The 26,197-nt window shown below is 43.7% G+C and overlaps 1 protein-coding gene across 7 annotated transcripts in view; it reads right to left on the reverse strand.

Annotated features, from left to right (window-relative positions):
- Nucleotides 1-26,197, reverse strand: part of KCNC2 (potassium voltage-gated channel subfamily C member 2) — a 317,994-nt gene that overhangs the window by 67,022 nt on the left and 224,775 nt on the right. The gene's annotated exons all lie outside the window — the stretch shown is intronic.

The following is a 26,197-nucleotide window of genomic DNA, read 5'->3' on the forward strand; positions in this document are numbered from 1 at the left end:
ACCACCAGCGGTTTCAAGAACAAATGAAGTGCGACACACTATAGATCATAACTATATCTCACAGATATCCATTGCTAAGAGTCTCTGATGCAACATCCTAAATCAATTAATTAGATTTGAATAGATTTATCAAAATAAGTGCCAAGGTGAAGTGGTGTAGTTGCCTACAATAAACAGTCAGATTCCAGTACTCATTTTTATATTCCCTTGGGAGAATGAAAGAAGTAGCCTGATTGGCTGATATGGCAATTGGACAATTTTTCTATTCCATTCGTTTTGATAAACCCCTCCAATGTGTTAGATTTCTAGATTTCAGTGGCAGTAAATCTTCTGAATATTTATCAAACAGCTGGCATATTTGTTGAAACTACTGATGGCTAAAGATGAGAAAATCGATTTTATACAAATTAAATTTGGTCTGAATTTCCCAAAAGTTTTGGATTTGGCAAAATCTGAAACTTCTGATGTGTTTAGCGCATTAATCACAGCAAAATGCCAGCTAACATTTTACAGATTAAAAAAAGGATCACGTGACCTGGAACGGCCTTCCCCATAATGTCTTGCAGGCAGCTTTCCAAAATGCACTGCGGTTATACCTCTGTCTAGCACAACCATTCATGAGGGGTATAAGTAGATTACATTTCTAATGCTAGCTTGGCATTAAAGAACTTGAAAGTGGTTGGATACAGTCCTAGAAGACAATAGAGAGTCAGACACGAGTATTTAGGGCATGCGGGGCACTTGCGATTCATGGTGAATTAATTTGGCCCAAATCAAATCAGATGGCCGATTCGATCAAACGGGACCCAAAATAAATTTTGGGAATATTGCTCATCTTTACTTATTAGGCTTAGTTCACACCATATTTCAGCCATTTAATTGTTTACAAAGAAAAAAATATACTGTCAAATGAGATACAAATGTATATATTTGTCTATACTGCACAGTAGTATGCATTTGTCTGCCATGGGTATGTTTCTGTATTAAGGGGCACTATGGGGGCATATACTGTGTGGGGAGGCACTATGGTGGCATAATAATGTGTCAAGGCACTATCAGAGCATGGTACTTTGTAGGGTGGCACTACGGAGGCATAATACTCTATGGTGAGGCACTATAGAGGCATTATACTGTGAGAGAGGCACTATAGGGGTATTATACAGTATGGAGGGGAACTGTGGTGGCATGATACTGTGTGTGTGTGGGGGCACTATGGGGCATGATACTGTGTGTGGGCATTTTGGGGGCATTATACTATGTGAGGGGCACTATTGGGGAATTATTTTACCTCTTGCGTGAAAGGGATGGCCCTCTCATGACTTCTTTGTACTGGGTCCACCAATGTGTTAAAATGGCCCTACGACTCTGTAAAAGGAAACGGTAGATACTCCATGTGTTGCCTTACTGGCTCTGTGCATTGGGCTTTACCATGAGGTCAAGAACAGTTTTGAAATCTGTTTTTTATAAAGGAACATACAGTTTAGAGGTTGGGGTACCAATGTCTAAATACATACTTTTATCTTACAAATATGGAGTGCATGTTTGGCAGACCTGGTGAAGCATTTTTGAAAAATATGCCACAGACATATTTTTTCACATAGTATTTGAGACGATGACTAAATGTTAAACATTCTCTATTTGCAGAACTAACCCAGAGAGTCCCTTGCATCTAAATTCTGAAGTATAGTTTACAAATATGAGCTTTGCCGTTCATATTCTATTAAATAAATCAGAGCTGAGCTTGTGGCTGTCATTCTCCAATATGTCGAAACGTATGCGTATTCAGAAATATGAAACAGCTGCGTTTTTCAAGTTGTGCTTATTGTGAGGCTCTGAGTGTCATTTGTTCAGAAGACTGAATATTAAAATCAACCAAACTATTCATTACATGTGGAAAGAAACAAGTGGCAGGGTGGAAAATGAAATAATGGCATGTGAACACAAGAGGATTATCAAGGATTTGCTAGTACGTTAGTACCATCCCAGAGTGACAAAAATAACATACTTGTAACTAGTTAAAATTATTATAAACTTGAAACCTGCACATTGAGAAAGCTGTGACGTGAACTATTAAAACATGGTTTGTCCTATTTTCTCTATTGTTTTACATAGTGTTGCAGTTAGGGAAAAAGCTTTATTCTTTTTGCAGATACAGTATATCCTATACTGTGCACGGTGCATGGACAACCACTAGTAATAGCTCTTTCTGCTATCCAACTATAGTAACTGCAACCTTGGCACAACAAACCATTTTTATTTACATCCTATAACAATGCAACAACAATGCCAAATGTGGTCCATTGTTTATGGTATCTCACAGGGTTTAATATCTTAAGGGCATTACTTAGAACATTATTAAATAAGCTGATGGATTTACATATACAAAACTTTCTGTATTAACATTTGGATGAATTATTTCAAATGATTTTTTTGCAGTTAAAAAAAATATATTTTTAAAAAAAAATAGGTTTCCCGCAAGGGGGTTTGATGTATTTTATTATGTGTTTTGGCCAAAACTAGGAATAAATACAAAAAAAAAGAAAAGTAGGAAACTTTCCTTTATACATTTCCTTCTTTTAGGATCCACTCCCAAAACTGCACAAAACTGAATCTGGTCTTCTAGTATTCATTTTCTCCACATCAATGATCATGTTAGACTGGTAATTTGTAAAGAGTATCAGGGACAGAAAAGAACCAAACAGATGGATCATCAACCATCAGGGCTAACCTTTTCATTTGAAACACAAATGTTTAGAATGAAGCTTTCTTATTTTGGCCATATCATGAGACCAACTCTACTAGAAGAGACAATTATGCTTGCAAAGTTGAAGGAAAAGGACAACCAGCAACAAGGTTGTTGGATTACAGCAATTATGAGTATGCCGCTGAAAAGACTGAAGACTCAAATATGAGTCAGGAAATTCTGAATAAATACTATCCATATGGTCGCCAGGAGTCAAAAATGCCTAGACGGCACTTCAAAATCTTAACTATAATAATTATAATAATAATAATAATAATAATAACAACAACAACAACAACAACTCAATAAATGCTCACACAAATAAATAAATATATATATATATATATATATATATATATATATAAATATATCTCCATATATATACTAGTATATGTGTGTGTGCTTAGCTGATTTTTCCTATTTGTTTCTACTTTGTTTTGCATTCCAGGCAAAGGTCAGTGGGTTGCAGTACAAACAGAAGCAGCCACTATACCTTACACAATAGTGTTGTGCCTATATGAATTAGAACAAAATCCACACAAGATGATCCGACATCTCCTTCCCCCTCGTCATGTTTGCTTTCTCTACCAATCAATGAGGTGTCATTTTTTTCACAATTTTTTTAATGTAACTCGAGTATTAAAGCGTTTCTACATTTTACAAGCGATATAGCTCTATGATGTAATTAACATAAAAATAAATTAAAAGAAAATAAATTAAAGAGGCCACGCACAGCCCCCTGTAGATAGTGCCACACACAGCCCCCTTATAAATAGCGCCACACATCCCCCATTGTAGATAGTGCCACACACAGCTCGCTTCCCCCCTAGTAGATAGCGGCACACTCCCACCCCTTGTAGATAGTGCTCTCTACCGCTACCACTCTCCACTCTGCCTGGTGTGACTTACCGGAGCAGCCGAGGCGGTCATGCGGCGCCGGCAGCGGCAGAGTTCCTTCTGAATAGGGTTGGTGACAGCCAGGGCCGGCCTTAGCTTGGATGGCGCCCTGTGCGGGACTCTCTATTGCCGCCCCCTACACAAACCAAAAATGTACCATACATATGTACACGCTGGAACATATATACTGTACATACATAAAGACAGATATTTAGACATACAGGCAAATATACATACACACATTCTGGAATACATACATACAGGTAAATATATAGACGTACAGACACATATACGCACACCGGCAGATAAATACACAGTCAGGAACATATACAAATACATAAAAGGCACATATATACAAGCGGAAAAACACATTCACAAACAGACCCATATATACGCACACAGGCACATATGTACAAAGCACATATAATGTAGTAGATGTTACCTGCAGTCCTATGTAACACCACAGATAACACAGTGATAACTCTCTGAGTACAGATAATGTAGTAGTGTTACCTGCAGTCCTATATAACACCACAGATAACACAGTGATAACTCTCTGACTACAGATAATGTAGTAGTGTTACCTGCAGTCCTATGTAACACCACAGATAACACAGTGATAACTCTCTGACTACAGATAATGTAGTAGTGTTACCTGCAGTCCTATGTAACACCACAGATAACACAGTGATTACTCTCTGATTACCGATAATGTGGTAGATGTTGCCTGCATTCCTATGTAACACCACAGATAACACAGTGCTAACTCTCTAAATACAGATAGTAGCGTTACCTGTAGTCCTATGTAACACCACAGATAACACACAGTGATAACTCTCTGATTACAGATAATGTAGTAGCTGTTACCTGCAGTCCTATGTAACACCTCAGATAACACAGTGATAACTCTCTAATTAAAGATAATGTAGTAGATGTAAGAGACAAACACATGCAGAGACACACATACACACACACACTGTAACATATACACATACAAAGACAGAGACACACACTGTATACACACTACACACATATACATACAAACACTCACCATGTCTCCTTGCTGACAGGTCAGGACAGGCTGTGGGCGGAGCTTACTCTTCTGCTTCTTGGCTGTGTGTAACAGCAGAGTACAGAGTAGAGGCAGAGCTGGAAGGGTGCAGCACGGGAGTGGACCTGTCCCCTGACCTGAGTCATCTGACCTCATATCACTGACGTGAGGTCAGGTGACAGGTAAGGTGACTGGACTGGTCCATTCCCTGGCCGTCACAGACCCCAGTCAGAACGCCGTAATTTCCTGGCTCTTCCTAAAGCTGCAGCAGGTGTCCGACATACGGGGCGCCTATCAGCAGCGATCAGCTGCTCTTCGGCGCCCCCCCTTCCCTACCACCTAGTTGCGCCCGGGGCACATGCCCCGCCTGCCCCCCTTAGCTACGCCCCTGTCTTGGTGAATTATTGTTGCCTGAATGTGACTGACCTATTTGTCCTCAGAGCAAGAAGACAACACTCGTTTTGTCAGCAGCTTTTTACAAATAGAATTTCCATTGTGTCTCACTAGTGTCGTTACCTTTAAAGAAATACTCGGGTAATTCTTTTTATCTCGGCACCCATTTAGAATGTATACCCGGTAAAACGTAGGGCAGTTAATACTCTTACCAGGTGCTATGTTGTGGAACTATCTCCACTGATCCTGGCCACCATTATGTCATGTGACCGCAATGTGACTGCCGATTCCTACAGCATCTGATGTGTGGACCGGAAGTAATTTTCCCTATGCACTCCTATGAAATGCTTATAGGAATGTATAGCAACAATGCGCCCGGTAAGAGGATTACCTAACCTTCCTTTTAGCGGGTGTACTATCCAAACCAGGGATGAGATAAAAAAAAATAATTAACTGGAGTGCTGCTTTAACAAAGCAAGTTCTGGACCATATGGAAACAGTATTCAGCATTGAATTCCAAAACTAGGTGATAATAAACTTACTTTTTGCATTTTGTTAATTATAGTGGACCTATGGTTTGGAAATTTTCAGTAGGCGAACTATATATAGACTGCCTTAAATGGCGATTGAACCATTGTTGACAGACTCCAGGGCAACAAAGCTTTTCCCTTCAGTCTTTATTAATTTGGGATACATTAAAGTTACATCTAAAATGTTCCCATACACCGACTGTAAAGGAGTATATTATGCCAATTCTATTTCTCCTTTGTTCACACTAGATAAACAGGAAAACAAACTTAATGTGATATTTTCTACTTTCATAGAAGCATAAAATTTATTAGAACAAACATTGAATAGATCCACGTGAAATAGTCAATAGATGTAATTATATGCTTACAAGCAGGTCTAAATTGTATTCCATTCATGTGGGTTAGATTGCCTCTGAATTGTTTTGAATTTGGGACACCTTGGGATATAATGGTTAAGCCTCATGCCTACGACCGTAATTTTCACCTGTAATTACGGAATCCGTAATTACAGATGAAATTGCGGACACATTCATTTATATTGGCCACGGACACCTCTCCATATAGGACATGTCCTATTCCTGTCCGAAATTGCGGACGGTTACAGATGTGTATCTGTAGCCGTCAAATTTGTATTTGCGGACAGTAAAAACGATGACGTCATGTGCATGAGGCCTTAGGGTATGTTCACATGGACTATTTTCAGCCATTTTTCGGGCCATAAACGTCCCGAAAAATGGCTGAAAAATCGGAAGTAGAACGCCTACAAACATCTGCCCATTGATTTCAATGGGAAATACGCCCTTTCTGTTCCAACGGGGTGTTATTTTACACCTCAATTCAAATAAACGGCGCGTAAAAAGACGCCCCGTAAAAAGAAGTGCATGTCACTTCTTGAGCCGTTTTTGGAGCCGTTTTCAATGGCTCAATAGAAAGACAGGACGGAAAAAATGCTGCAAAAAATGCTAGTTGCTTAAAAACCGGCTGAAAATCATAGGCTGTTTTCCCTTGAAAACAGCTCCGTATTTTCAGTCGTTTTTTGTTAAGCGTGTGAACATACCCTTACTCTTCATTATGTTATCCAGGTTCTAAAATGTTTAAAATACAGCAATTGTAAAAATAGAAACACACTGATGTACATTGTGTTCCAGATCTGCAGTCATTCTTCTCCGTGAGGCTGCCTCATAAGACGTAAAGAAACAATGTTATTAATAGATATCAAATGGAGAAGTCCATGGACATTCTGGTCAGAAAGTACAGGCTCTAAGTTACGTTATCCTATATGTATCTGCAACACCTGCTGGTACTGCTGTCTGTGTATGCTGTGATGGGACGTCACTGCACACATCCATCAGCATTATAAAACATTCTTTTAGAGAAACAAATATGTGTGTGTATGTTTGTGTGTATCTTGTGCTGATATGTACAATGGTGCCAAAACCAACAAAGAAAAATACAAGAAATAAAAAATATATCTTTAATACACCAAATAAACACACATACTAGAAATGAGTAACACAACAAAGAATAGACGAGATCTAAGGATTAAATATACGTATAGGACAATGTAATACAATTGTCACGGCGCGGGGCGTGGACCCACTGGGCCGTACTGCGTAGCGGAGTAGCAGCTGGCCAACAAGGTACAAAACAATGTCTATAGTTCAGAACGGGTACCTGAGGCAATGTAGACAGTAGCAGGAGCACGACTTGACTCTCACAGCAGGTGACGCCGCGGATGCAGCGGGAGGGTCTAACTTGACTTTCACAGCAGGTAACGCCGCAGATGCAGCGGGAAGGCACAACTTGACTTTCACAACAGGTAACGCCGCGGATGCAGCAGGAAGGCACAAGTTGACTTTCACTTGTAGATACAATAGCATGGGATACAGGGTACAGGCAGCAGGAACGGGTAACACTGGGAACTGGAAAACACTGGGAGACCTTTTGCAAGACAAACTAGGGTATACAACAATGCTGAGGAAAGGAACCAGTGGGCAGAGCCCCTTTTTATAGTCCAGCAGCCATGTGGGCTGATAATTGATATTAGACAGCTGGACGCGTACTGGCCCTTTAAGGTGCTCGTCGTTCAAACTCACCCCTTGACGATCCCAGCCATGGGCGTAACAGTATCCCCCCTCTTTTGCTTCCTCTTCTTGGGACCAGAGCGGGAAAGAAATTTCTTCACGAGGACAGGAGCATCGATGTTCTCCTCTGGCTCCCAAGACCTCTCCTCTGGACCAAATCCCCTCCAATCCACCAAGTAAAACGTCCTGCCTCCTACTTTCTTGGTGGCCAGGATCTCCCTCACTTCGAAAATTCCCGATGAACCGCCAGGAGCCACTGCGGAACTAGGAGTCCTGGAGTAGTGGTTCAGAACCACGGGTTTTAGCAAGGAGACGTGGAAGGAGTTAGCGATCTTGAGGGTAGGAGGTAGTCGAAGCTTGTACGACACAGGATTGATCTGCAGCAGAATCTCGAAGGGTCCAAGGAACCTGGGAGCAAATTTGCAAGATGGCACCCTGAGCCGGATATTCCTGGAAGATAGCCAGACCTTAGTACCTGGAAGAAACTGGGGAGGTTCTTGTCTTCTAGTGTCTGCCTTTCTCTTCATGCGGTCCACCGCCAGCAGAATAGAAGATCGTGTCTGCTGCCATATTTGCAAAGAGTTCCTGAAGGTAGAGTCGGCTGCAGGCACCTGAGACATAGTAGAGCCGGGCAGGGGTATTCGAGGATGTTGGCTGTAGACTATGAAGAACGGACTGGAGGTGGTGGACTCACTGGTATGGTTATTATAAGAGAACTCCGCCCACGGGAGCAGCTGCACCCAGTCATCATATCTTCTGGAGACAAAGTGCCGCAGGTAGTACTCCATAATTTGGTTAATCCTCTCAACTTGTCCATTGGACTGAGGGTGGTAAGCTGAGGAGAAGTCCAACTTTACACCGAGTCGGCCGCAGAGTGCTCTCCAGAACTTTGAGGTGAACTGGACCCCTCGATCCGAGACAATATGCAGGGGTAATCCGTGCAGACGGAAGATGTGTTGCATGAAGAGATCAGCCAGTCGAGCGGCAGAAGGCAGGCCAGTCAGAGGAACAAAATAAGCCATTTTAGAAAAACGATCCACCACCACCCAGATCACACTGCATCCCGCAGAGAGAGGCAGATCTCTAACAAAATCCATAGCAATATGTCGCCAGGGGGCATTGGGCACAGGCAGTGATTGGAGGAGACCGGCTTGTCTGGAGTGGGCAACTTTGTTGGCTGCACACACCGTACAGGAGGAGACAAAGTCCATGACGTCTTTGGGCAGCGTGGGCCACCAGAACTGACCGGCAATTAGGTCTCGGGTCTTACGAACTTGGAACTGTGACTCCAGCAAAGGATTCTTCCTCTGTCTGCCAGTCGTACGAAAGTTTTTCCTGGGGGAATGTCTCTAACCTGCAGAGCGTTAGCAGAGTAGATGCAGGAAGGATCGATAATATTCTGTGGGGGCTCCACAGTGCCCTCTGTCTCAAATGACCTAGACAAGGCATCGGCCCTCACATTCTTGTCTGCTGGTCGGTAGTGGAGTTCGTACCGGAACCGTGCAAAGAACAATGACCATCTGGCTTGATGAGGGTTCAGCCGTAGAGCCGTCTGTAGGTAGGTCAAGTTCTTTTGGTCCGTGACGACCAGGATATAATGGGCTGCGCCCTCCAGTAGGTGTCTCCACACCTTCAGGGCCAGCTTGATGACCAGTAACTCCCGATCTCCAATCGAGTAGTTGCGCTCTGCAGAAGAAAACAGCTTGGAGTAGTAACCACATACCACAGTCTTGCCTTTCGAACCCCTCTGGAACAATAGTGCACTGGCACCAACAGAGGAGGCGTCCACCTCTAATGAAAACTTTAGGGATACATCAGGATGGTGCAGAATGGAGGCAGACATGAAGGCCTTTTTTAAGTTTAAAATGCGATTTCCGCCTCTGGAGTCCATACCTTGGCATTCATACCCTTCTTAGTGAGGGTGGAGATGGGGGCTGTCAGAGAAGAGAAGTTGGGAATGAACAGTCTGTAGAAGTTGGCGAATCCCAGGAAGCGTTGTATGGCCCTTAAGCCTTGGGGATGTGGCCACTCCAGGACAGCCTTAACCTTTTCAGGGTCCATCTTGAGACCTTGATCAGAGATGATGTAGCCCAGGAAGGGTAGAGACTTCTCTTGGAACACGCACTTCTCCAACTTGGCGTAAAGATGATTCTCTCTTAATCTAAGCAACACCTGGCAGACATGGCCCTGATGAGTCACAAGATCTGGGGAAAAAATCAAGATATCATCGAGATACACTACAACACAGACATAGAGGAGGTCACGAAAAATGTCATTCACAAATTCTTGAAATACTGCAGGAGCGTTACACAGGCCGAAGGGCATGACCAAATATTTGTAGTGTCCATCACGTGTGTTAAATGCAGTCTTCCACTCGTCTCCCTGACGGATCCGGATTAGATTGTAAGCCCCCCGCAGGTCAAGCTTGGAAAAAAAATTTGCCCCCCGTATACAATCAAAGAGCTCAGAAATCAATGGCACAGGGTACCTGTTCTTCACCGTGATCTGATTGAGACCCCGGTAGTCAATGCAGGGTCGAAGAGATCCATCCTTCTTTTTGACAAAGAAAAACCCGGCTCCGGCCGGGGATGAAGACTTTCGTTTGAAGCCCCTCTCCAGATTCTCTTTACTGTAGGCCAACATAGACTGGGTCTCTGGCAAGGAGAGAGGGTATACTCTACCGCCAGGAGGGTACGAGTCAGGAACCAAGTCGATAGGACAGTCGTATTCTCGATGTGGTGGCAATATCTCTGCCTCCTTTTTGTCAAAGACATCAGGGAACTGAGAGTAACAAGGAGACCACCCTGTCAATGACTGATGCGGAGAAGGCTGGGATGCATGGACATGACCCAGACAGCGGTCTAGACACTTGGGACCCCACTGAAGAACCTCTCCGGAGTTCCAATCCAGAACTGGGGCATGAAGACGGAGCCAAGGCAAACCCAGCAGCACGGAGTTGACGGCCTTGGACAGGACATACAGGGAGATGAGCTCGGAATGAAGAGCTCCCACTTGGAGCCTCAAAGGCTTGGTCACATACAATACTGGGTCAGGCAAAGGCAGTCCATCTACCGAGGCAACGATCAATGGTCTCTTCAGCAAAACAGTAGGCAATTGAAGAAGATCCACAAGGTCTTGACAGATGAAATTGGCTGCGGAGCCAGAGTCCAGGTAGGCAGAGACTGGATGAGGTCTCTTGCCAGCGATGATGGTCACAGGAATAAACAGCTTGGAAGAGAGTTCTCTATTAAGTGCAGTAGCGCCCAGGGTTGTCTCTCCAACCAATCCCAGGCATTGGGGTTTCTTTGGCCTCTGGGGACACAGACGCATGACATGGCCAGCGAGGCCGCAATATAGGCAGAGTCTAGAGGTGCGCCTGCGCTGTTTTTCTTGATTGGACAGTTTAAGCCGATCCACCTGCAACAGAACCTCGGGCGCAGCAGAAGAACAAGGCAAGAGGAATTGCTGGAAGTTGGGTGCCAGTCTAGGAAGCCGTTTCTCCTGAAGAATCTCCTGGGATCTCTCTCTGAGCCTTATGTCCACACGGGTAGCCAGTAGAATCAGGTCGTCCAGGGCAGCTGGGAGATCTCGAGCAGCCAGTTCGTCTTTGATCTCAGGCGATAGGCCATGCCAGAAGGATGCTATCAAGGCCTCATTGTTCCTGGACAATTCTCCTGCCAGAGTCCGGAACTGGATGGTGTATTCGCCCACGGAGGTGTCCTCCTGACACAGGTTAAAGATAGCAGTGGCTGCCGATGAGACTCGTCCCGGCTCCTCAAATATGGAACGGAACAACCGCACAAACCCCTGGAAGTCTCTGGTCTCGGGTCCCTGTCGTTCCCAGATTTGATTCGCCCACACCAGGGCCTTGATGGCGAGTAGGGATATGATGAAGGCGATCCTGGCTCCGTCCGAAGGAAATGCTCGGGCGTGCAGAGTGAAGTGGATTGGGCATTGATTCGGAAACCCCCTGCACGAACTTGCGTCTCCATGAAACCGAGGTGACAATGTCAGCGAGAACCGAGAGTCCGAACTGGGGCTACCAGGAGTTGTAGCAGGAGGGTCGATCAGAGGAGCTTGAATTGGAGTGGTGACGGAAGTAACTAGCGCACCAAGATGCTGTGCCATGGAGTCTACTGCCACAATGAGTTGATCCTGTCATGCTTGCAGATCCTGCAGGTCCGCCTGCATGGCTTGGGAGGATGACAGGCTCTTGACTTGGCCAGCGGGGTCCATGGCCTGAGCGTACTGTCACGGCGCGGGGTGTGGACCCACTGGGCCATAACGCGTAGCGGAGTAGCAGCTGGCCAACAAGGTACAAAACAATGTCTATAGTTCAGAACGGGTGCCTGAGGCAATGTAGACAGTAGCGGGAGCACGACTTGACTCTCACAGCAGGTGATGCCGCGGATGCAGCGGGAGGGCACAACTTGACTCTCACAGCAGGTAACGCCGCGGATGCAGCGGGAAGGCACAACTTGACTTTCACAGCAGGTAACGCCGCGGATGCAGCAGGAAGGCACAACTTGACTTTCACTTGTAGATACAATAGCACGGGAAACAGGGTACAGGCAGCAGGAACGGGTAACACTGGGAATTGTAAAACACTGGGAGACCTTTTGCAAGACAAACTAGGGTATACAACAATGCTCAGGCAAGGAACCAGTGGGCAGAGCCCCTTTTTATAGTCCAGCAGCCATTTGGGCTGATAATTGATATTAGACAGCTGGACGCGTACTGGCCCTTTAAGGCCGTGCGCCCGCCCTGCGGGACACAGTACGAGGACCCGGAAGAGAGTGCCAGCGTCTCCCTGGAGGGAGCGGACGCCGAAAAGAGAGCTGTCCATGGCCGGGATCGTCAAAGGGTGAGTTTGATCGACGACCCCCGGCCATGGGCGTAACAACAATATAGCATAATCCCTCAGTATCACTAGAATTCAAGACCTAGACAATAAAGTTAAATAGTGTCAAGATGCATAAGGGCTAATTGTTCAAAAACTTATTACAAGCCCACGTTTAGGACACTATGTGGGATGGCGCATACCCGACACGCATTTTAGCTGAAAGCCTTTGTCTGAAGGTCACCCCCAGTTAAAGCCTTTCAGTTGAAACATGCATTGGGGGAGATGCCATACCACATGGTCTCATAAACATGGTATTGTAACCAGCCTTTTAAACCTTTAGCCTCTATCCATCTTGACGTAATTTCACTATTGAACTTTACTGTCTAGGTCTTGCATTCTAGTGATGCTGAGGGAATATGCTATATTGTATTACATTTTCATATACATATTTTTGATCTGCTGATGCTGTTGATTCTGTGTTGTGGGAATATGTTTTTAATATGTGTGTTTATTTGGATTAATAAAGATATACTTTTTATTTCAATATTTGGCTCATTTGTGCATTCCTGTTCTTTCTTTGGTTGGTTTAAGAACTATGAAGTTGAGTGCGGCCTTCACATTGATTTGGAGACATACAGCTCCTAAATTTTTGATAAAATCTGGTGGTTACATAAAATGTATGTCTTCCATTAGTATTGGTTTAGTAAATAATTTATCTACAATGTTGATAGCTTTATGCAGCATAAGATATGCACAGAGCAGCACAAGCATGGTGTAAATAGCAGAGAGATAACTTGAAAGTCATGGGCCCCCAAATGAAATCAGCACCAGGGCCCCACAGCTAGCATGTACCCTTTATAGTACTGGTGTCTTCTTATGTGGTAGAGGGGGCACTGGGCCCAATCAGACACCAGGGCATGAGTGGGACTGCAACCTCTACCCCCCTTGTATATATGCCCCAGTAATCAGATGGGTAAGGACTTTGGCATAACAGGGCCTAAAGTTTCGGAAGAGTGCTGTTATTCCCATTCATCTAAATCAAAGTCCCTCACACAGTTGAGCTACTTGGCAGTGCAGTGTAAACAACCAGGGTACTACAGCAGTGAATTATTTTCTTATTATAATATATATTACTTAAGATGCACAGCTGTCTTTGTTTATTATAGTATGCCATAATACAGCATGTTTCATATATGTTATGCTCTGTTCACATTAGTATAATCCCTTCAGTTTTTATAGTAATGATGTATATGACATATCTATTATGATCCATTTTCTAACAGATCTTAACAGATCCTGAATGTCCTTAAAATCTAAGTATGATATTAGACGCAATGATTTGTTTAAATATTTTTAAATTAGACATGTCATCTCAAAATGGAAATTATTATTCAAATTATTACATAACACATCCACACAATATCCAAAATTCTCTTTATCCCTTTATACAATGTTGGGAAAGTAACTTGAAAATATCATTGTCATCTAATCAGTGACAAGCGGGGCCGCCATCAGGGCAGTACTGGCGGTACAGCCGCCAGGGGCCAGACCAAACATTTTAAATAAAGGGGCCCGCTGTCCACCGCTGGAATTTATATTCTCACGGCAGTGGGGCCCTTATGATTTCACTTTGGTGAAAGGATCAGGCCCCATGACGGAGCCGGGCACCGTTCTTTACACCAAAGTAAAACCATAAGGGCCTGCCGAAGAGTGAGATGTGCCCGCCCCTCCTCCTCCACAATGGCGTGACAGCGTGTGGGGAGGAGACAAGGAGGGTAGACATCAATACAAGCACGGCAGTGGAAGTTATGAGCCTAGAGGATACATCCAGCCGCAGCAGCAGTCTTCTGATACAGTGAGTAATGTCTGTGTCAGGCAACTGCTTCCTGGAGTCTCCTCAAGTTATTTCCTTCTGCCCCCATAGAAAGCAAATATGTTATCCACGCCTGTATTAGTTCCTTTTAACACTGCAGCATAGGATTGTATCTCTAGAAGCAGCTCTATGACGGCTCTTATGTCCTGTGCTGTGTAACGTGACAATAAACATGTCTTCTCCCTCTGGTTACGCAGCATAGGAGATAAGAGCTGCTGTAAGAGCTGCTAGTAATACGATACAATACACTATACTGCAGTGTTAAGAGGAACTAATACAGACGTGGGTGATATTTTCTTTCTATAGGGGGTGTTAGATAATAATGGGGCAGGGAGATGGTATTGGGTGGGGAGGGAAATTATGCTAGATTGGGAAGGAGATAATAATGGAGGGGGGATGACACTGGAGTAGGTATTATACTAGGAGGAATATAACTCGGGAAAATTGATGGTATCTAAAGAGAGAAATGATACATAGGGTGGGGTAGGGGAAGGAGAAAGGATACCTGGAAAAAGATTATACATTAATAGGGGGAGAGAGCTTATACCCGAGGCACAGTTGCTAACCGTCCAGAATTTGCCGGGACTGTCCCGAATTTACAGAGACAGTCTCAGCAAATTACGTATCTCGGCAATTGCTATATTCCATTGTATCTGTATCCTCAGTACGCAGATACAATTGAATATTATGTCAGAGCAGGAAACTATCCGCTCCCTACTCTGCCATTCACTGCTTCAGAAGCGGAATTCCCGTCCAGAGAGTTACCGACGTTACCGGAGATTCTGCTCCTAGATGTAGCCCCTGACGTCACTGTCCCTATATGACACACACACCCCTGAGGAAAGTGCCACTGTCCCCCTGTAGATAGCACCCCACACACCTCCCTATAGCGTCCTCAGGGGTTCATTTGGGCTAAGGCTAGCAAAACATGTCGGGGGGGGGGGGGGGGGCTTTAGTGCTTTTATTTCAATGTTAGGCCAGCAATTTAACTGTTACTGTCAGCAGTAGAACGTATGACTGCCGCTGGTGTGTTATACCTGTGCTTAGTTGCACTCGTTTCACTTACCTTTTTTACGTCTCTCCGTATACTATTTCTTGCTGGTCTGCCGTGGCTACTTTTAAATTACACGTTGTATGTCCCATTATTGTCCTTATAGAAAGACTTAATAAAAGTTACATTTTATTTCTATACATCTATTGATAGCTGGGAAAGCTGGATATTTGTTTGCGTTGGCACATGTGGTCTTTCCTTGAATGTTTCAGGGTCACTTTGGAGTTTCTGCAGTACATAAAAACAGCACCAGAACTAAGCTTAGTAGATAACTACAGCACCAGAACCAAGCTCAGAGCATAAATACAATACCAAAACCAAGCACAGTATAAATATATATATATATATATATATATATATATATATATATATATATATATACACAACACCAGAACCAAGCTCAGTACATATATACATCACCAGAACAAATACAGCTCAATTTAGTGCAACCCCTGCCGTGTATGTTTGTACGGCGGAAAACTACAGCCCTCAGCATGGGCCAATCAATAGTAAGGATATTATGGAAGTTGCCGTTTCACAAAAAAATAAATTGTATGACCCATCATCTTGCTGCAGATCATACAGTGACTACAGCACTTATTAGAGGCAGATTATTTACATTAAGTGACTCACATGTGATGTCTTCTGACATTTTAGTTGTTCTTTTTCTCTTCTCTATCCGGTCCAGGCCAATATTATGACTTCTCCTGGCCACAGCCTGCAGTTTGCCGCTCAGATGTCTTCAGTTTCTCACTTTTCAAACATTTCTGCACCTATAAATGAAGATAAAATTCTCATGGTGCCACACATTACACCCCTAAATCTAATAGTGCCATACACTGCATCTAACTATAATAGCGCCATACACTATGTCCCTGATTATAGTAGCACCATACACTGTGTCCCACACAAACACACACACACACACACAGTATCCCCATAGAGCCCCGTATATATAGTGCCCCCATAGATCCCCCTGTAGATAGTGGCCCCCATAGGGCCCCTCATAGATAGTGCCCTACATAGAACCCCGTGTAGATAGTGGCCCCCATAGATCACCCTGTAGATAGTAGCCCCTGTAGATAGTGCCCCACATACAGCCCTCTGTAGATAGTGACCCACATAAAGCCCCACTGTAGATAGTGCCCCACATATAGCCCCCTTGTAAATAGTGCCCTACATATAGCCCCCTATAATTACTGCCCCACATATAGCCCCCTGTAGATAGTACCCTACATATAGCCTTCCCCCTGTAGATAGTGCCCCACATATAGCCCCTGTAGATAATGCCCCACATATAGCCCCTTGTAGATTGTACCCCACATATAGCCCCCTTGTAGATAGTGCCCATTGTAGACAATTCCACACGCACTTTTAAGTGAAAAAAAAATTTGCATACTCACCTGTTCCCATTCTCGTGCCGTCCCCTTACAATGCAGGCCTGCTCTCTTCTGAGCAGGTCTGCTGGGGCTGAAGACGTTGAAAGCGCTGATTGGCAGGGCAAGTCATTCTGCCCTGCCAATCAGCTCCTTTCAATGACACAAGCGGCTGCTTGCATCGTTGAAAGGCACTTATTGGCAGTGTGCCTTGCCATTCAATGCAAGTGGCACTATGATGTCATCACGCTGCTTGCACCATTGAAAGGCGTTGAATAGCGGGGCACGGAACGTGCCCTGCCATTCAGTGTTTATGCATGTAATTGTATCTGCGTCCTATAGACACAGATACAATTATAGTGCAGGATGGGGTGGCGGCAGCTGGTTTCAGTTGCGCCGCCGCCCCCTCAGAGAGAAGCGGTCGGTGAGGCCCTGTCCTTTGCGCTCCAATGCCCTCCTCCTGTCTCTGCCCTGCCCCTCCAAAGAAACCCTGCTAGTTTGCTTTCTACTGTGCCCTAACTCCCGCCCCTTTACTTTTCAGTCCCCCTCTCCCGATAATGAGGGGGGGTGCCCAGACTCCTTGGCAGTATGGGGCCCAAAAATTCCTGATGGCAACCCTGGTGACAAGAGTCTATCTTAATAGTACCTACAATATCTACATGTGGAAAAATCTCCAGAATATTATTGTGCAGACGGTAAATTACACCACATAGATTAGCTAAAATGTATAAAGAATTGCTAAACATGTAGAAAATGGCGGGCACAGCATAACAAATCATCAAAAAATAGGTGTGCAACACTGGTGTCTAGAAGACAAAAATAGCGAGTAACAAGAGACAAACAAAAAAAGAGCATGATATCATATAATTAGACAATAGTTTTTATTTCATTCTACACAAACAAACACTATATCCGTCAAGGTTAAAAACATTTTAAAATTATTTACCATAAATGTGATAATCAATAATATTACTCTTTTTGTAGCGACAACCACAAAATAAGGGAATAACCAGATAGGAATTATTACAAACAACAGGATAGTTGATAAAAATCCCCCTCATAATTGCAATATGTGGTGAAAAAATTGTGAAGTTCTTTAAGTGTAACAATCTAGTAATAAATGCATCATTGTATTAACAGGTGAAATATAAAAACAACCACAAATACAAATATAAAGTGCACAATGCTGCCAATCTAAGCATAAATAGTATTATACATATGCAATAGACATACACTCCTGAACATTGAAATTGCAACACCAAGAAGAAAAAGTTTTGGAATTGTAGAAATCACAGGATCGATAGACATGTTAATGATATGTAAATGATAACAAAAATGGAAACAAACTATTCCAAACATCTTGATTTATTCAGTATGAAGTATGAGAGCCACGCACAGAAATATACATACTTACACGCTTTGGCATGGTATCACTGAAGTTATTAAAGGTTTTCTGAGGAATGTTATGCCAGACTAAATGCACTTGGGCATGCAAATCATCAAGATTAACTGCTAGCAGCTTCCTTTGCAATTGCCGACCAATGACGGCCCCAGATGTGCTCGATGGGAGACAAGTCCGGAGAGGCTGCAGGCCATGGTTGCATGTTTAGGCCATGCAGGCTTCTCACAGTAGCTCGAGCTACATGTAGCCAGGCATTGTTCTGTTGAAAAATGGCTTCTGGGACACTTTGAAGAGATGCCCGTACCAATGGTTCCACGTCCAAATCAATGTAACGCTGAGCTGTTAGTGTAATGAAGACTATAGTGGTCTGGCTACCGTACATTACGCCGCCCTACACCATAATCCTGGGAGCAGGACCAGTGTGGCATTCCCTTGTGTAGGCCTCTTCATGGCGTGGCCCACGTGGTCTCCAGACCAATCTCTGGCTATCATTGCATCTGAGACAAAAGCGGGACTCATCGCTGAAGAGGATAGACCTATATTCCAACCTTCATTGTACCATGATAGCATTTGAGAGCGGTGGCGGGTGGTCATTGAAACACCTGTAGCTGGACGTCTGGCTAGTAGCCCAATGTCGTGCAAACACCTTCTGATGGTTTGTGTCAACACTGGTTGCTGCCCTAGTCTTGGTATTTGACATCCAATTTTACTTGCAGTACAGAACAGATCACTACGCACCATTCTTCCAATCAGACGATCCGTCCGTACAGAGGTTTGTCTCCGCTCATCTTTTGCTGTCATTCCCAATCGTTATTGTTCTCGCAACCTCCGGGACAAGCAACATTGAACAGTGATGACAGTGATCGGACTAGGCATGTAGTGATCTGCCAGAGTGATAAACCAAGGTCTCTCTGTTTAAGGATTCTGTCCTCTCAGTTTGCGACAAGTGGCGATAACTGGCACGTCAACGAACAGGAGGCATCGCACAATCATCCCACACTACTTGATCTGATTTTTGAGGTTTCATATGGCTAAAAAACGTGGCTTTCAATCTGCCACATGCCACATGCCACAGATTCGAGTTCGGTGCTTGAAAACTTGATAATTTGCAGATCTCAGCATCACCTGCTAGTTTCTTCGATTTGCATAACCGTATGGCTTGTCCTTCTTGGTGTTGCAATGTCAATGTTGAGGAGTGTATACACTATCTAACCATTATTCTGACTCCAATGAATAAGGCGGAAAAAAATCCACCATACATGATGCAAAAGGAAGGAATGTGATGGTCTGGTAAAGAAGACGCTACCAAACAAACCCCACGTGTATCGCCAAGCCACAGCTCAGCTTCCTGAGGGGTAACTAGATGACAGACACCATGACATTTATATACATGTGGAATAAATAGAACAAAATAATGCTATCAATGGTTTGGGAGAAGGTAGCGGTTCACGGCGTCCGGAAGTTTGGAGATTAGTAATAACCCTCAATGCCAGTTATCACTAAATAATCATCTAGCCTTTTTTAAATGCTGACATAGTATCTGCCATTACTACCTTTTGGGGTAGGGCATTCCATAGTTTGACTATTCTAATTGTAAAAAACCCTTTCCTATTTTGATGTCTGAAACATCTTTCTTGCAAATGCAATGAATGTCCCCTGGTCCTTTGTAAAGTCCTTGGAAAGAACAGATTATGTGCTTGTTCTTTGTATTGACCACACATTTACTTATACATGTTAATAAGATCACCTCTAAGGCGTCTTCTTTCCACGCTAAACAAGTCCAATTTTTCCATGCTTTTATTGTAAGAGACACCTCCCATTCCATTTATTAATCTAGTTGCCATCCTTTGAACCTTTTCCAGTTTGTCTATATCCTTTTTACTATTTGAAGCCCAAAACTGAATTCCATATTCAAGATGTGGCCTTACAAGGGATGTATAGAGGGGTAATATTACATTTGAATCACAGTTTTTTCTCTCCTTTTATACACCCTAAAATCCTATTTGCTTTTGCAGCTGCTGCTTGACATTGGGTGCTGCTGCTTAGTTTACTAGTAGGCAGAATACCCAGGTCCTTCTCTTGTTCCGTTATCCTCAGTTTTACTCCATTTAATGTATGTGCAGTAATACTATTATTGTGCCCCAGGTGCATTACTTTACATTTATCAACATTAAAGTTCATCTGATATATTTTTACCCATGCTGCCAACTTATTATCTCAGTCTTTCTGTAATTTTTTTAATAATCAAGCTGAGTTTTAAGTATCCTGCAAAGTTTTGTATTGTCAGTAAAATCTGATCCTTTTACTATCAATCTTATCCACAAGGCCATTAATAAAGAGATTAAAAATACTGATATACTGACACAGAATTTATGCAAAGATCTTATGTCTATATAAATATCTACATTGCATATATTAGTTAATTTCTAATTGCGATCCCTGCTAAATGTTTCCACGGAAACACAATACCATGGATACACTCTATATTGGACATGACTAAGTCCTTCGATTCTGGATGGCAGCACACAGGGATTGCAGACACATGGGACACATGCTTTAAAAAGCATGAAGGGATGCTGATTAGACTACTTTCTGCCTATTTGGCTGCTCACATTCATGATATGTGTAAATTTAAAACATTTATTTGTTTCTAAAACATTCTCATTATATTAGTATACTGTTTTTGCTTTTATGTTTTTTTTTTCTCTCTCCTTCATACCAATTCACATAGCTGTCCCTTTTGTGCAAAATAACAGTATTAAATAATTTTTGTAAGAATAATTTTAATTGGCTTAGAATGTTATTTATTTTTTAATTTGTTTTTCCTTGCTATAAAAGCAGAAGACCCCTTTGCACAGGAGGCAATTGATCTTTTCATATCAGACAGAGCATAGAGATAGCCAGTATATCCTATCATTTCTAATGAACATTTGTCCCATATTTTAGAAAAATTATCAAATGCCTGGTAACATTTTTCCTCATAAACACCAGCAGTCTTTTCAAAATATGATTAGCTAATACTTTAAACTGCCATAAAGCGCCTAATTAACACCGCAATTCAGAGCCCAGGCAATAAATATATATATATATATATATATATATATATATATATATATATATATATAACACATCTAGTCCTGCACTCATCTATATATGTATACAGTCATAAACACACCCAAAAAATTTATATAAATGCACACAAATATAAATACTGACACACCCAAAAATACACTTGATATATTATCATGTGCAATTTTCTTGTGACTTGGGGCCCTTGGCAACTGGTTTTCCACTGGCTCCCCTGAATCATAGTTTTAGGGGCTATGATGTGGCCTGCTTCTTCTAATAACACTCTGCTGCATATAGGAGTACTCTGTGGTTTGCGGAGGGGCTTGGTGTTGCATCACAGCAACATACAGGATGTAGGCAAAACTGTGCATTTTGCATATATGCGCTGTTGTATTTTAGCTAGAGCCAATGGAATGAGGGTAGGGGGGCTGCTCTGATACTAATAAAGTAACTAAAGTGTGGGCCTCCTGGCCATGGCCACCATCAGGGCAGTACTGCTGGTTCACCTGTCAGGGGCCCGGCAACACGGATGAAAAGGAGGGGCCTGTCCGCTACTTTAAACATTTCATTGAGGGCCCCAGCATTAGTTACTTGGAGAAAGGAACGGACCCTGCAACATAACGGGCCGTTATTTACTCTGAAGTAATTTACGCTGGTGCCCTGAGAGGAAGATGCTGCCTGAGCAGGAAACAGAAGCTCCGTGTCACGTGTGGAGGGAGCCGCCCACCAGACAGGGAGGATGGAGGAATAAGAGCTGGAGAGGGGCAGTGCCACGCAGCTCCCGCCCCTCCTGCCTGCAACTTGTAACTGCTGAGAAAGATTCCTCCAGGACAGGTAAGAGGGAACTGTAGTGTTATGTGTGGGGGATTCTATACAAATCGCTTTTGTGGGGGTGGGGGAACTTAACTGTAAATTATATATGTGGGCTAGGGGATTTTGTGTAAAATGCTATATGTGGGGGAGGGGGGACTTGGCTGTGAATGCTATATGTGGGGGAGGGGATTTTGTGTAAAATGCTATATGTGGGGGATGGTGGGACTTGGCTGTGAATGCTGTCTGTGGGGGAGGGGATTTTGTGTAAAACCTTTTTGTGGGGAGGGTGTGACTTGGCTGTGAATGCTATGTGTGGGAGAAGGGATTCGTTATTTATTTTTTATTGGGAGGGGGAACTTAACTGTTAGGCTGAGTTCACACGGGGCATATATGTTGTGTAAAAGCACGCAGCGTATCCACCCTGTGCGCTGCAGGCAATTCCGGCACGAAAATCCACACCAAGCTGTGGTGCAGTTTTTTACCTGGAATGTCCGCTGCGGACACTGCAGCATTTAGCCGGCCTGCTAGCAGTCACATGGGATGAAACATCATTTCAGTAGGCCGCAATGGAGGAAGAAACCCAGACTCCTGTGTAACTATAAGATTTTTAATTTTTGTTGCATTTTTTTAATTCAATGGAGAAAATCCGCAACAAATAAGCAGCGATTCTGCAAATACAATTGACATGCTGCGGAATAAAATTCTGCACCGCAAGTCAATTATCTGAGCATTTTTAATGCTCAGTATTTACGCAGCATGTGGATGACATTTGTTCTATCTCATCCACTCTGCCGCTACTGTATTCGCTGCAGATTTTTTGCAACAAATTCCGTATTTACGCTACGTGTGAACTGACCCTAAGGCCTAATTGACACGACCGTGTTCGGTACGTGATATATGGATCGCATGTCGGCCGCATTTCCCGGACTGAGCCGGGCTCCTAGGATCATAGTTATCTACGATGCCAGGCGTCCCTGCCTCCCCTGTCCCGTGCTAAAAACATGAATATAGTACAGGATTGTTTTCCCGCAGCGAGGCAGGGATTCCTGGCATCGTACATAACTATGATGCTAGGAGCCCGGCTCCCTGCACTGTGTTCGGTCCGGGATATGTGGCCAACAATCGGTTCGACATATCAGGGGATTCTGTTTAAAGGCTATGTAAAACTTTGAAAACTTTTTTTTTTTTTTTAAATAAAAATGTCTATCATTGTGTTTGGTGCAACTGGGCAATTACATTTTATTAAAAATTATTTTTACTGTTTGAGTTACAGCGGCTATATATCCTGTATACAGAGCAGCTGTATCTAGTTCTGAGACAGCGGTTGGATCAAGCTGTTATCGATCACATCTTTGTTTATAACTTAGATGTGATTGGTAAGACCGGGTTTCCACATAGCTAAACGCTGTGGAATTTCCGCAACGAAATTCTGTGCAGAAATTCTGCAGCATTTACAGTACCAGCAAAGAGGATGAGATTTTGTAAATCTCATGCCCACGCTGCAGAAAAGAAACGCAGCATAAACGTTAATAAATTGACTTGCGATGCGGAATTTAAATCATGTCCTTCTTCCTGCAGTCCGGCCTCCTGGGATAATGTTGCATCCCATGTGACCGCTGCAGCCAATCACAGGCTGCAGCGTTACATGGCCTACAACGTCATCCAGGGAGGCCGGAGCGGACGTCAGAGGAGGGGGTAAGCATGAGCGCTTTTTTTCGCAGAGGAATCTCCGCCTGAAAAACCGCACCGCAATGTGTAAAAATTATTTTGAATAAAATGTAATTGCAAAGTGGCACAAAACACGCTGATACACAACTTTATTAAATTAAAAAAACGTTTTCAAAGGTGTAGCGGCTGCAACCTTTAAATAATTTTTGTGGGGGAGGGGGGATTTGACTGTAAATGCCATGTGCGTTGGGACTTATTTAGCATATACTCACAGGTTACGGTCATATTGCGTTTTTGGGTTTTTTGCAGAGATATTTGCAAAACCATGGCAAATGACATGGTTATAAAGCAATTTTACAAAAACTGTTGCAAAAAATGTGATTTAACCTCGACGTGTGAAGAGACCCTTGTCGTTTATTTGTGTAGGGTAGGTGGCTTTTGCTGTTTATGTTATGCGAGGGAAACGTTTAGTTATAGTTTTTGTGCGGGGGAGGGTACATTCATCAAAACTGTGCAGTCAACTGCGCTATTGATTCCGTCAAAACAACGGAAACCTTATAGAATGGAGACAAACGGAAACCATTTGGAACTGATGCGTTACCATTGAAATCAATGGTAATGCAAATGGAAAGCTATGGTTTCCGATTGTTTCAGTTTGGTTTCCATTCATGGGTGCCCCTGACGGAAAAGTCAGACGGAACCAACGAACGGAGTCCCGACGCAGATGTGAACGAAGTCTGACATATATTGACATAAGGAACAGCCCCAGAGTCCCTGGGCAGAGCGCTAGTAGAAGACCTGCCCGGGGACTCCAGCCCTGGGAAAGCTCCACTCCCCGGGCGACGTATCCCACTATATGCCATACAGTCGGATACGTTTTGGCTAAATTGAACAAAATCCAGAGCATTAACTGGTCACTGCCTGCTCCATGGTTTTGTTCACTGTAATTAACGTCAGCACCAAAATCGGTTAACGCGTATAATGTACAAACGTGAGCACCACACTTTCTGTTGTCCATCCCCGGTAATGGAGGGGAGCCCAGACATCTTGGCTGTATGGGGCCCAGAAATTCCTGATGGCATCCCTGCTCCTGGCTGTCCACGCAGCTATATCACTGTTTAGGACAAAAGGATTTGTAATTTGAAACAAATTTTCACTATTACATTTTTATAACAATTACTTTTAGGCTGGATTAACACGAGCATGTTCGGTCCGTAAAGGACGGAACGTATTTCGGGCGCAAGTCCCGGACCGAACACACTGCAGGGAGCCGGGCTCCTAGCATCATAGTTATGTACGACGCTAGGAGTCCCTGCCTCTCCGTGTAACTACTGTCCCGTACTGAAAACATGATTACAGTACGGGACAGTTGTCCCGCAGTGAGGCAGGGACTCCTAGCGTCGTACATAACTATGATGCTAGTAGCCCATCTCCCTGCAGTGTGTTCGGTCCGGGACTTGCGGCCACAATACGTTCCGTCCTTTACGGACTGAACATGCTCGTGTGAATCCAGCCTAAGGGTATGTTCACACGCAGTGAGCAAAAACGTCTGAAAATACTGAGCTGTTTTCAGGCGAAAACAGCTTCTGATTTTCAGACTTTTTTTAAGAACTCGCGTTTTTCGCTGCGTTTTTTACGGCCATTTTTTGAGCCGTTTTTCAATAAAGTCAATGAAAAATGCCTCCAAAAACATCCCAAGAAGTGTCCTGCACTTCTTTTGACGAGCCGTTATTTTACGCGCCGTATTTTGACAGCGTCGGTAAAATAAAGGCTCATGGGAACAGAACATCGTAATTCCCATTGAAAGCAATGGCCAGATGTTTGTAGGCATATATGGGGCGTTTTTTCAGGCGTAAATCGAGGCGTAAATCACCCGAATTACGTCTGAAAACAGTGCATGTGAACATACCCTAACACTTTTAGACCTATGTGTTTCCTCTATCTGGATATTCCAGTGATGATCTCACCAAGGTATCCAAGTCAGGTGCAAGGGGGATATTTCCTATCCCAGCCAGGGCCGGCGTCAGCGCCCGGCGAACCCGGGCAAGTGTCGGGGCCCACTACCCTTGGGGGGTCCACTCGGCCTCCAGGTGCTGTCGCTGCTGTCATCACGGCATCACTGTCCATATATGGGCCATGATGTTGGGATAAGAGAAGGAGTCCCAGGGGAGCTGTGTGGCACTCAGGGTTGCCAACCGTCCGTTAATTCACGGACAGTCCGTGAAATGAGAGGACTTTTGGCAACTCTCCGGAATAAAAAGAATGCGTCCATGATTTCTATATTGTTTTTGTTGTGCAAGGAGCTGCGCATGTGCAAGTTGTATGCGCCGGGTCACATGCAGGCTGCGTGATGACCTCTCATGTAGCACATTGTTAGCAGCCTTCCCAGCCGACAGCAGAGAGA

This window comes from Rhinoderma darwinii, chromosome 3 (genome assembly GCF_050947455.1).
Source record: "Rhinoderma darwinii isolate aRhiDar2 chromosome 3, aRhiDar2.hap1, whole genome shotgun sequence".
Taxonomy (NCBI): Eukaryota; Metazoa; Chordata; class Amphibia; order Anura; family Rhinodermatidae; genus Rhinoderma; species Rhinoderma darwinii.